Source organism: Hydractinia symbiolongicarpus, chromosome 6 (assembly GCF_029227915.1).
Source record: "Hydractinia symbiolongicarpus strain clone_291-10 chromosome 6, HSymV2.1, whole genome shotgun sequence".
In the NCBI taxonomy this organism is placed as follows: domain Eukaryota; kingdom Metazoa; phylum Cnidaria; class Hydrozoa; order Anthoathecata; family Hydractiniidae; genus Hydractinia; species Hydractinia symbiolongicarpus.
The window spans coordinates 6,392,581-6,402,993 of record NC_079880.1 but is presented as its reverse complement, the minus strand read 5'-3'; the positions used below and the strand labels follow the sequence as shown (position 1 = coordinate 6,402,993).

Sequence of the window (10,413 nt, the reverse complement as noted above, 5' to 3'; positions counted from 1 at the left end):
CGCTAAGGGCTAGGATTGGTCCCACAATAAAAATTGACTTATTTATCTGAATTTTTAAATGAAGCGCTACCACAGCGTCCAGTGTAATCGCTGACTTCCGGCAATCATGTCAAATTAAGAAGAATGTTTTTTCTTGGAGTCAAATTGTCTCACTTATTACAATTTATAAGGTCACAGTCCAAAATCAGTTCAATTAAGTCCCACAGTCAATCGTTTCACTGTTAAAAGCGATGCAACCTAGTAATATGAAAAAAATATCGCTAAATACATGCTGGTACGAATATGTGACGCAACCGTTGTAGTTGAAACGGACTGATACCGTTAGAAAGTCAATGAAATGTAGTTTTTAAAACTGTCGCTGATTCTACAGCGCGCGACAACGGCTAGGATTGGTCCCACGGTAAAGAATGACTTATTTATCTAAATTTTTAAATGAAGCGCTACCACAGCGCCCAGTGTAATCGCTGAGTTCCGGCAATCATGTCAAATTAAGATCAATGTTATTTCTTGGAGTCCAATTGTCTCATTAATCACTTTCATCAGGTCACAGTCCAAAGTTAGTTCAATTAAGTCCCACATTCAATCGTTTACCTGTTAAAAGCGATGCAACCTAGTAATAACAGATAAATATTGCTAAACACATGATGGTACGAATATGTGACCCAACCGTTGTAACTCAAACGAACTGACACCGTTAGAAAGTCAATGAAATGCACGTTTTGAAACTGTCACTAATTCGTCAGCGCGTGATAACGGCTAGGATTAGTCCCCCAGTACAAAATGACTAATTTATCTACATTTTTAAATTAAGTCCTTCCCCAGCGCTCAGTGTAATCGCTGAGTTCCGGCAATCATGTCAAATTAAGAAAAATGTTATTTCTTGGAGTCCAATTGTCCCACTTATTACATTTATAAGGTCATAGTCCAAAATCAGTTCAATTAAGTCCCACAGTCAATCGTTTCACTGTTAAAAGCGATACAACTTAGTAACATGGGTAACAATCACTAAATACATGTTGGTACGAATAGGTGACGCAACTGTTGTAGTTGAAACGGACTTATACCGTTAGAAAATCAATGAAATGTAGTATTTGAAACTGTCTCTATTTCTTCAGCGCGCGCTAAGGGCTAGGATTGGTCCCACAATAAAAATGACTTATTTATTTAAATTTTCAAATGAAGCGCTACCACAGCGCCCAGTGTAATCGCTGAGTTCCGGCAATCATGTCAAATTAAGAAAAATGTTATTTCTTGGAGTCCAATTGTCCCACTTATTACATTTATAAGGTCACAGTCCAAAATTAGTTCAATTAAGTCCCACAGACAATCGTTTCACTGTTAAAAGCGATGCAACCTAGTAATATGAAATAAATATCGCTAAATACATGTGGGTACGAATATGTGACGCAACCGTTGTAACTGAAGCGGATTGATACCGTTAGAAAGTCAATGAAATGTAGTTTTTGAAACTGTCGCCATTTCTTCAGCTCACGATAACGGCTGGGATTGGTCTCACAGTAAAAATGACTTATTTATTTAAATTTTCAAATGAAGCGCTACCACAGCGCCCAGTGTAATCGCTGAATTGTGACAATCACGTCAAATTAAGAAGAATCTTATTTCTTGGAGTCCAAATGACTCATTTATCACATTTATCACGTCACAGTCCAAAGTTAATTCAATTAAGTCGCACAGTAAATCGTTTCATTGTTAAAAAGAAAGCAACCTAGTAATATCAGAAAAATATTGCTAATACGAATATGTGACCCAACCGTTGTAAGTCCAACGGACTGACACCGTTAGAAAGTCAATGAAATGTAGTTTTTGAAACTGTCGCTATTTCTTCAGCGCGCGATAAGGGCTAGGATTTGTCCCACGGTAAAGAATGACTTATTTATCTAAATTTTAAATGAAGCGCTACCACAGCGCCCAGTGTAATCGCTGAGTTCCGGCAATCATGCCAAATTAAGATGAATGTTACTTCTTAGAGTCCAATTGTCTTATTTATCACATTCATCAGGTCACAGTCCAAAGTTAGTTCAATTAAGTCCAGCATTCATTCGTTTCAATGTTAAAAGCGATGCAACCTACTAATAACAGATAAATATCGCAAAATACATGTTGGTACGAATATGTGACGCAACCGTTGTAACTCAAACGAACTGACACCGTTAGAAAGTCAATGAAATGCACTTTTTGAAAGTGTCGCTAATTCGTCAGCGCGCAATAACGGCTAGGATTGGTCCCTCAGTACAAAATGACTTATTTATCTACATTTTTAAATTAAGTGCTACCCCAGCGCTCAGTGTAATCGCTGAGTTCCGGCAATCATGTCAAATTAAAAAGAATGTTATTTCTTGGATTCCAATTGTCTCAATTTTCACATTTATAAGGTCATAGGCCAAAATCAGTTCAATTAAGTCCAACAGTCAATCGTTTCACTGTTAAAAGCGATACAGCTCAGTAATATCGGTAACAATCACTAAATACATGTTGGTACGAATATGTGACGCAACTGTTGTAGTTGAAACGGACTGATACCGTTGGAAAGTCAATGAAATGTAGATTTTGAAACTGTCGCTATTTCTACAGCGTGCAACAACGGCTAGGATTGGTCCCACGGTAAAAATGACTTTTTTATTTAAATTTTCAAGTGAAGCGCTACCACAGCGCCCAGTGTAATCGCTGAGTTCCGGCAATCACGTCAAATTTAGAAGAATGTTATTTCTTGGAGTCCAATTGTCTTATTTATCACATTCATCAGGTCAAAGTCCAAAGTTAGTTCAATTAAGTCCCACATTCTTCGTTTCACTGTTAAAAGCGATGCAGCCTAGTAATCTCAGATAAATATCGCTATATACATGTTGGTACGAATATGTGACGCAACCGTTGTAACTCAAACGAACTGACACAGTTAGAAAGTCAATTAAATGCACTTTTTGAAACTGTCGCTAATTTGTCAGCGCGCGATAACGGCTAGGATAGGTCCCACAGTAAGAATTGACTTATTTATCTAAATTTTTAACTGAAGCGGTACCACAGCGCCCAGTGTAATCGCTGAGTTCCGGCAATCACGTCAAATTAAGAAGAATGTTATTTCTTGGAGACCAATTGTCTCACTTTTACATTTATAAGGTCACAGCCCAAAATCAGTTGAATTAAGTCCCACAGTCAATCGATTCACTGTTAAATGCGATACAACCTAGTAATACCGGAAAGATATCACGAAATATATGTTGGTACGAATATGTGACTCAACTGTTGTAACACAAACTGATTGATACTGTTAGAAAGTCAATGAAATGCACGTTTTGAAACTGTCACTAATTCGTCAGCGCGTGATAACGGCTAGGATTAGTCCCCCAGTACAAAATGACTAATTTATCTACATTTTTAAATTAAGTCCTTCCCCAGCGCTCAGTGTAATCGCTGAGTTCCGGCAATCATGTCAAATTAAGAAAAATGTTATTTCTTGGAGTCCAATTGTCCCACTTATTACATTTATAAGGTCATAGTCCAAAATCAGTTCAATTAAGTCCCACAGTCAATCGTTTCACTGTTAAAAGCGATACAACTTAGTAACATGGGTAACAATCACTAAATACATGTTGGTACGAATAGGTGACGCAACTGTTGTAGTTGAAACGGACTTATACCGTTAGAAAATCAATGAAATGTAGTATTTGAAACTGTCTCTATTTCTTCAGCGCGCGCTAAGGGCTAGGATTGGTCCCACAATAAAAATGACTTATTTATTTAAATTTTCAAATGAAGCGCTACCACAGCGCCCAGTGTAATCGCTGAGTTCCGGCAATCATGTCAAATTAAGAAAAATGTTATTTCTTGGAGTCCAATTGTCCCACTTATTACATTTATAAGGTCACAGTCCAAAATTAGTTCAATTAAGTCCCACAGACAATCGTTTCACTGTTAAAAGCGATGCAACCTAGTAATATGAAATAAATATCGCTAAATACATGTGGGTACGAATATGTGACGCAACCGTTGTAACTGAAGCGGATTGATACCGTTAGAAAGTCAATGAAATGTAGTTTTTGAAACTGTCGCCATTTCTTCAGCTCACGATAACGGCTGGGATTGGTCTCACAGTAAAAATGACTTATTTATTTAAATTTTCAAATGAAGCGCTACCACAGCGCCCAGTGTAATCGCTGAATTGTGACAATCACGTCAAATTAAGAAGAATCTTATTTCTTGGAGTCCAAATGACTCATTTATCACATTTATCACGTCACAGTCCAAAGTTAATTCAATTAAGTCGCACAGTAAATCGTTTCATTGTTAAAAAGAAAGCAACCTAGTAATATCAGAAAAATATTGCTAATACGAATATGTGACCCAACCGTTGTAAGTCCAACGGACTGACACCGTTAGAAAGTCAATGAAATGTAGTTTTTGAAACTGTCGCTATTTCTTCAGCGCGCGATAAGGGCTAGGATTTGTCCCACGGTAAAGAATGACTTATTTATCTAAATTTTAAATGAAGCGCTACCACAGCGCCCAGTGTAATCGCTGAGTTCCGGCAATCATGCCAAATTAAGATGAATGTTACTTCTTAGAGTCCAATTGTCTTATTTATCACATTCATCAGGTCACAGTCCAAAGTTAGTTCAATTAAGTCCAGCATTCATTCGTTTCAATGTTAAAAGCGATGCAACCTACTAATAACAGATAAATATCGCAAAATACATGTTGGTACGAATATGTGACGCAACCGTTGTAACTCAAACGAACTGACACCGTTACAAAGTCAATGAAATGCACTTTTTGAAAGTGTCGCTAATTCGTCAGCGCGCAATAACGGCTAGGATTGGTCCCTCAGTACAAAATGACTTATTTATCTACATTTTTAAATTAAGTGCTACCCCAGCGCTCAGTGTAATCGCTGAGTTCCGGCAATCATGTCAAATTAAAAAGAATGTTATTTCTTGGATTCCAATTGTCTCAATTTTCACATTTATAAGGTCATAGGCCAAAATCAGTTCAATTAAGTCCAACAGTCAATCGTTTCACTGTTAAAAGCGATACAGCTCAGTAATATCGGTAACAATCACTAAATACATGTTGGTACGAATATGTGACGCAACTGTTGTAGTTGAAACGGACTGATACCGTTGGAAAGTCAATGAAATGTAGATTTTGAAACTGTCGCTATTTCTACAGCGTGCAACAACGGCTAGGATTGGTCCCACGGTAAAAATGACTTTTTTATTTAAATTTTCAAGTGAAGCGCTACCACAGCGCCCAGTGTAATCGCTGAGTTCCGGCAATCACGTCAAATTTAGAAGAATGTTATTTCTTGGAGTCCAATTGTCTTATTTATCACATTCATCAGGTCAAAGTCCAAAGTTAGTTCAATTAAGTCCCACATTCTTCGTTTCACTGTTAAAAGCGATGCAGCCTAGTAATCTCAGATAAATATCGCTATATACATGTTGGTACGAATATGTGACGCAACCGTTGTAACTCAAACGAACTGACACAGTTAGAAAGTCAATTAAATGCACTTTTTGAAACTGTCGCTAATTTGTCAGCGCGCGATAACGGCTAGGATAGGTCCCACAGTAAGAATTGACTTATTTATCTAAATTTTTAACTGAAGCGGTACCACAGCGCCCAGTGTAATCGCTGAGTTCCGGCAATCACGTCAAATTAAGAAGAATGTTATTTCTTGGAGTCCAATTGTCTCACTTTTACATTTATAAGGTCACAGCCCAAAATCAGTTGAATTAAGTCCCACAGTCAATCGATTCACTGTTAAATGCGATACAACCTAGTAATACCGGAAAGATATCACGAAATATATGTTGGTACGAATATGTGACTCAACTGTTGTAACACAAACTGATTGATACTGTTAGAAAGTCAATGAAATGTAGTTTTTGAAACTGTCTCTATTTCTTTAGCGCGCGATAACAGCTAGGATTGGTCCCCCAGTACAAAATGGCTTATAAGTCCGGATTTACGGGAAATCGCGGGTTTTCGTTTGCCGGCGATTAAACTTCTTTTATTCAGCGTCTTATCAAAAATGAAAACATTTTTAAAAACTACAAGTCTTATGCGTTTTAGTGGTGAAAAAATAATTTAAAAGATCGTTCTGGAAATGAGTTTACTCACAGGGTACTTTCTTTGTATACATTCGACTATACGGGCCAAGCCCGGCATTTACGGGAAATCGCGGGTTTTCGTTTTCCGGCGATTAAACCTCTTTCATTAAGCGTCTAATCAAAAATGAAAACACTTTTGCAAACTACAAGTCTCATGCGTTTTAGTGGTGAAAAAATAATTTAAAAAATCGTTCGGGAAATGAGTTTACTCCCTGGGTACTTTCTTTGTATACTTTTGACTATACGGGCCGAGTCCCGGATTTACGGGAAATCGCGGATTTTCGTTTGCCGGCGATTAAACTTCTTTTATTCAGCGTCCCATCAGATATGAAAATATTTTTAAAAACTACAAGTCTCATGCGTTTAGTGGTAAAAAAATAATATAAAAAATCGTTCGGGAAATGAGTTTACTCCCTGGTTACTTTCTTTGTATACTTTTGACTATACGGGCCAAGCCCGGGATTTACGGGAAATTGCGGGTTTTCGTTTGCCGGCGATTAAACTTCTTTTATTCAGCGTCTCATCAAAAATGAAAACACTTTTAAAAACTACAAGTCTTATGCGTTTTAGTGGTGAAAAAATAATTTAAAAAATCGTTCTGGAAATGAGTTTACTCCCTGGGTACTTTCTTTGTATAGCTTTGACTATACGGGCCGAGTCCGAGATTTAGGGAAATCGCAGGTTTTCGTTTGCCGGCGATTAAACTGCTTTTTTTCAGCGTCTCATCAAAAATGAAAACATTTTTGAAAACTACAAGTCTCATGCGTTTTAGTGGTGAAAAAGTAATTTAAAAAATCGTTTGGAAAATGAGTTTACGCCCTGGGTACTTTCTTTGTATACTTTTGACTATACGGCCAAGCCCGGGATTTACGGGAAATCGCGGGTTTTCGTTTGCCGGCGATTAAACTTCTTTTATTCAGCGTCCCATCAAATATGAAAATATTTTTAAAAACTACAAGTCTTACGCGTTTTAGTGGTGAGAAAACTAGAAATTAAAAAAAAGGTTGCGAAGCATTTCGCAAGTTGCAAGCAAAATTAAACTATCCAATACTTTGTCCCTAGCGCTTCTTGTTTCTTTGTCGCTAACATCTTCCGAAATACATCAAAATTGAATATCATATAGATGAACCCTGGGGACGAGGTAGGAAAATGAACGCTCTGCGGAACAATTCGTTGCTCAAAAACAGTTTTTTTTGCGAATAGACTGCGCGAGTATTTGATGTGCGTGGCATATTCTTTTCAAAATGTGCGAGAAAATTAGATTACGCGAAACTAACAAAAACGAAGAACGCGTGTTAAAATTTTGTACCGCCTTTTCCCACAGAATGGTTAAAGTAAAGAGCGCAATACAAAATTACACTTTTAGCAGTATTCCGAAAGATATGTGATACATCGAGTTGTACAACCCGCAGAAGTTGGTCCTAACGTTAACGATTTCGTAAATGACCTCACAACAAAACAGTATTTTTTTCACGTAAAAATACCGGCAGTAGAAGCCACAGAATCTGCTGGAACGAATTTCGAAAACTCACGGGAAACAATTAAAACAAAAACAAACAAATCAAAACAGTTTTTTAACTTTATCAAGATTTATTAAATAGCTTCAAATTTGGGCAGAAAAACAATAACGGATTCGCCTTCTTTTCACCACACGCATTAGAAGATTACATCACTCACTCCCATTGTACACAATCTAAAAGAAAAAGAAAACATTTTCATATAGTGAAGCTTCCAGTGCCTTTAAGGGATGGCCAAGTCCATGGAATTGAAAGCACTGTTTTTCATCTTATAAATAACTAAGGCTAATTCGGAAAAGTATAAAAGAAAAAAACTAAACAATTTGGCAACTTTACTAATTTTATACGCAAAGTTCCAACCATACCAACAGTTTCCAAATCTGACAAAATCATTTTAGAAGTGTTTATTTTTTCAGAATTTGATTAATGCAAGGCCAAGGGAAATTAAATAAGTTTATTGTCCTAGACCCATTTAAAAACATATGCTTCTCATCATTCAGTTTTTTTTCAACCAACATTAATGTAATCACCCAGAGGAAATTATAATGTCTCTTGTGTGTGTTTTAGAAGCTGAGTACACAAATACACAAATATTACAAGTGCTGAACTTTGGCAATCATATTTTGCAATCAGACCTTTTAAAAACTATGCTGAACCATGTCAATTATTAAATTCAGCACTAATAGAAAAGCACCTTGGATAGGATTCTTTGTTGGGCGAATAAAATGACTGACAAATGGTTTATCGTGAATGATTAGTAATTTTTACACAAATAATTTAAAAAATAATGAACTTTGTTATGTGGGTTGTTCTCAAACACACGTGGGCGGTGGACAAAAAACTGTGATGTAATTTCTCTTGGTCTATTATTCCTGAGAATATTCTAAAATAAGAGGGTGTCAATAAGCTGCAAACAGCCACAATTAAATTAGTGATTGTCTTCCAAAACCGCCCGCACTTTCCTGAACTTGCCTGGAGCATTTTCAAAATTCAATTCCTTGTAACATACCTTGTGGACGATAGTTGGAAAAAGATGCTTTAAGAGAAAGAAGTTAATAAAAATTAAAAGTTATTTATCAAGTAAATTTTATCAAAAACCATCAAAAACAGTTCTTTTAAGAACTTTACTACCACATAGTTTACTTTATGGTCTATGCCGGTTTTTTAAGGTGAATACTTCAATTTTTTTGCAAAACGCTAAACTTGCCCAAAAACACCTGCACGTTATACGGCGTATGCAGCTTATCAGCACCCTTGTTCTAAAATTACAAGCAGTTTCGAAGATGCCCACGCCGTTTAGAGGACGTGGTGCGGCTTGGGCAACCTTGAAGCTCTGTTTAATGACAGTTTTAATGTCGTTTTAAACCTTGTTCTCAGGGAGGGTGTACGGAAAACTAATTCCTATTGACAATTACATTCCTGTTGGTTTGATAGCAAAAGTGGATATTTTTTTAATTACTGTAACAGGTTACTTATATAATAAATAAAAAATGATAAAAAACGGTTGGTCAGCTCACTCTAGCGCCCGGAGCTATTTGTTTTGTCTGCGCCCTAGCCACAGGTTTTCCTATATCTGGCTATCAGTTAGGTAGTAATACAGCTTCTCCATATGATTTCTATAAATTACTTTTAATTCTTTTATACAAAACTGAGCTCTAGCTAGCTACCTTTCGTGTGATTAAGCCTTACCTTGATTTGGATAAAACCAATTAAAATTGATAATATTGTATTCTTACATCTTCTTAGAAACAATAAAATAAAACACAGCTCGGCGCGTTATAATTGTACAAATTACTTCAATTTTTCTTTAGGAAAGGGTACCTTACACAGGAGCTTTCCAATCCAACTAAAATCTCCAGAAATAGCACAGCAACAAAAAAGCTTAAAATACACAAGTAAAGTCGATTAGAAACAGGACTAGCAATAAATTTTTTCAAAAGAAGAAAACCGTTTTAATACTATTATGTTTCATTAAAATACAACTATAATAGTATTAGAAGCAAAATTGCAAAGTAATTAATTAATTATTTATACCATAATTAGCTATAATACAAAGAAATAAGGCATATTTTGGGTCTGTAAAATATACGTGTCTAAAATGCCGACTACCGTTTCTTGTTCACGGCATATTCCTCTTTGTGTGTTCAAGTTCGGCGGACGTATAATCCGGACCAAAAGACGGGGGGGGGTCAAAATCCGGGGGTGGGGGGGTACGAGCCGTACTTATTGCATTTTTTACTAAACTTATACTTTAACCCCTCGGTCCAAACTTATTTGTTTTATTAGAAAAAAAAATACCCTAGCTTTATGTGCAAAAATATCAGTCCTATTTCTTTACGCTGATTTTATATGATTTTTTTTTTATCGAAATTTTGAGAATCTCAATAATTCTCTTGGTATACCTCGCGTGTAGCAAACGTGCTCCACAATTTTGCTTCGCTCGCTTCGCTTGCAAAGCTCAATTGCTTCGCAATAATTTAAAAAATCGTTCTGGAAATGAGTTTACTCACAGGGTACTTTCTTTGTATACATTCGACTATACGTGCCAAGCCCGGGATTTACGGGAAATCGCGGGTTTTCGTTTGCCGGCGATTAAACTGCTTTTATTCAGCGTCTCATCAAAAATGAAAACATTCTTGAAAACTACAAGTCTCATGCGTTTTAGTGGTGAAATAATAATTTAAAAAATCGTTTGGGAAAGGAGTTTACTCCCTGGGTACTTTCTTTGTATACTTTTGACTATACGAGCCGAGTCCAGGATTTACGAG

The 10,413-nt window shown here is 36.5% G+C and overlaps 1 long non-coding RNA gene across 1 annotated transcript; it reads right to left on the bottom strand.

Moving 5' to 3' along the window:
* Positions 1–7,689: 7,689 nt before the first annotated feature.
* LOC130647902 (uncharacterized) lies at positions 7,690–10,182 on the bottom strand. The gene is made up of 2 exons (XR_008982902.1): positions 9,335–10,182; positions 7,690–7,821 (listed from the first exon to the last, which is right to left on the bottom strand). It is a non-coding gene; the product is annotated as an uncharacterized LOC130647902 (long non-coding RNA).
* Positions 10,183–10,413: the final 231 nt, after the last annotated feature.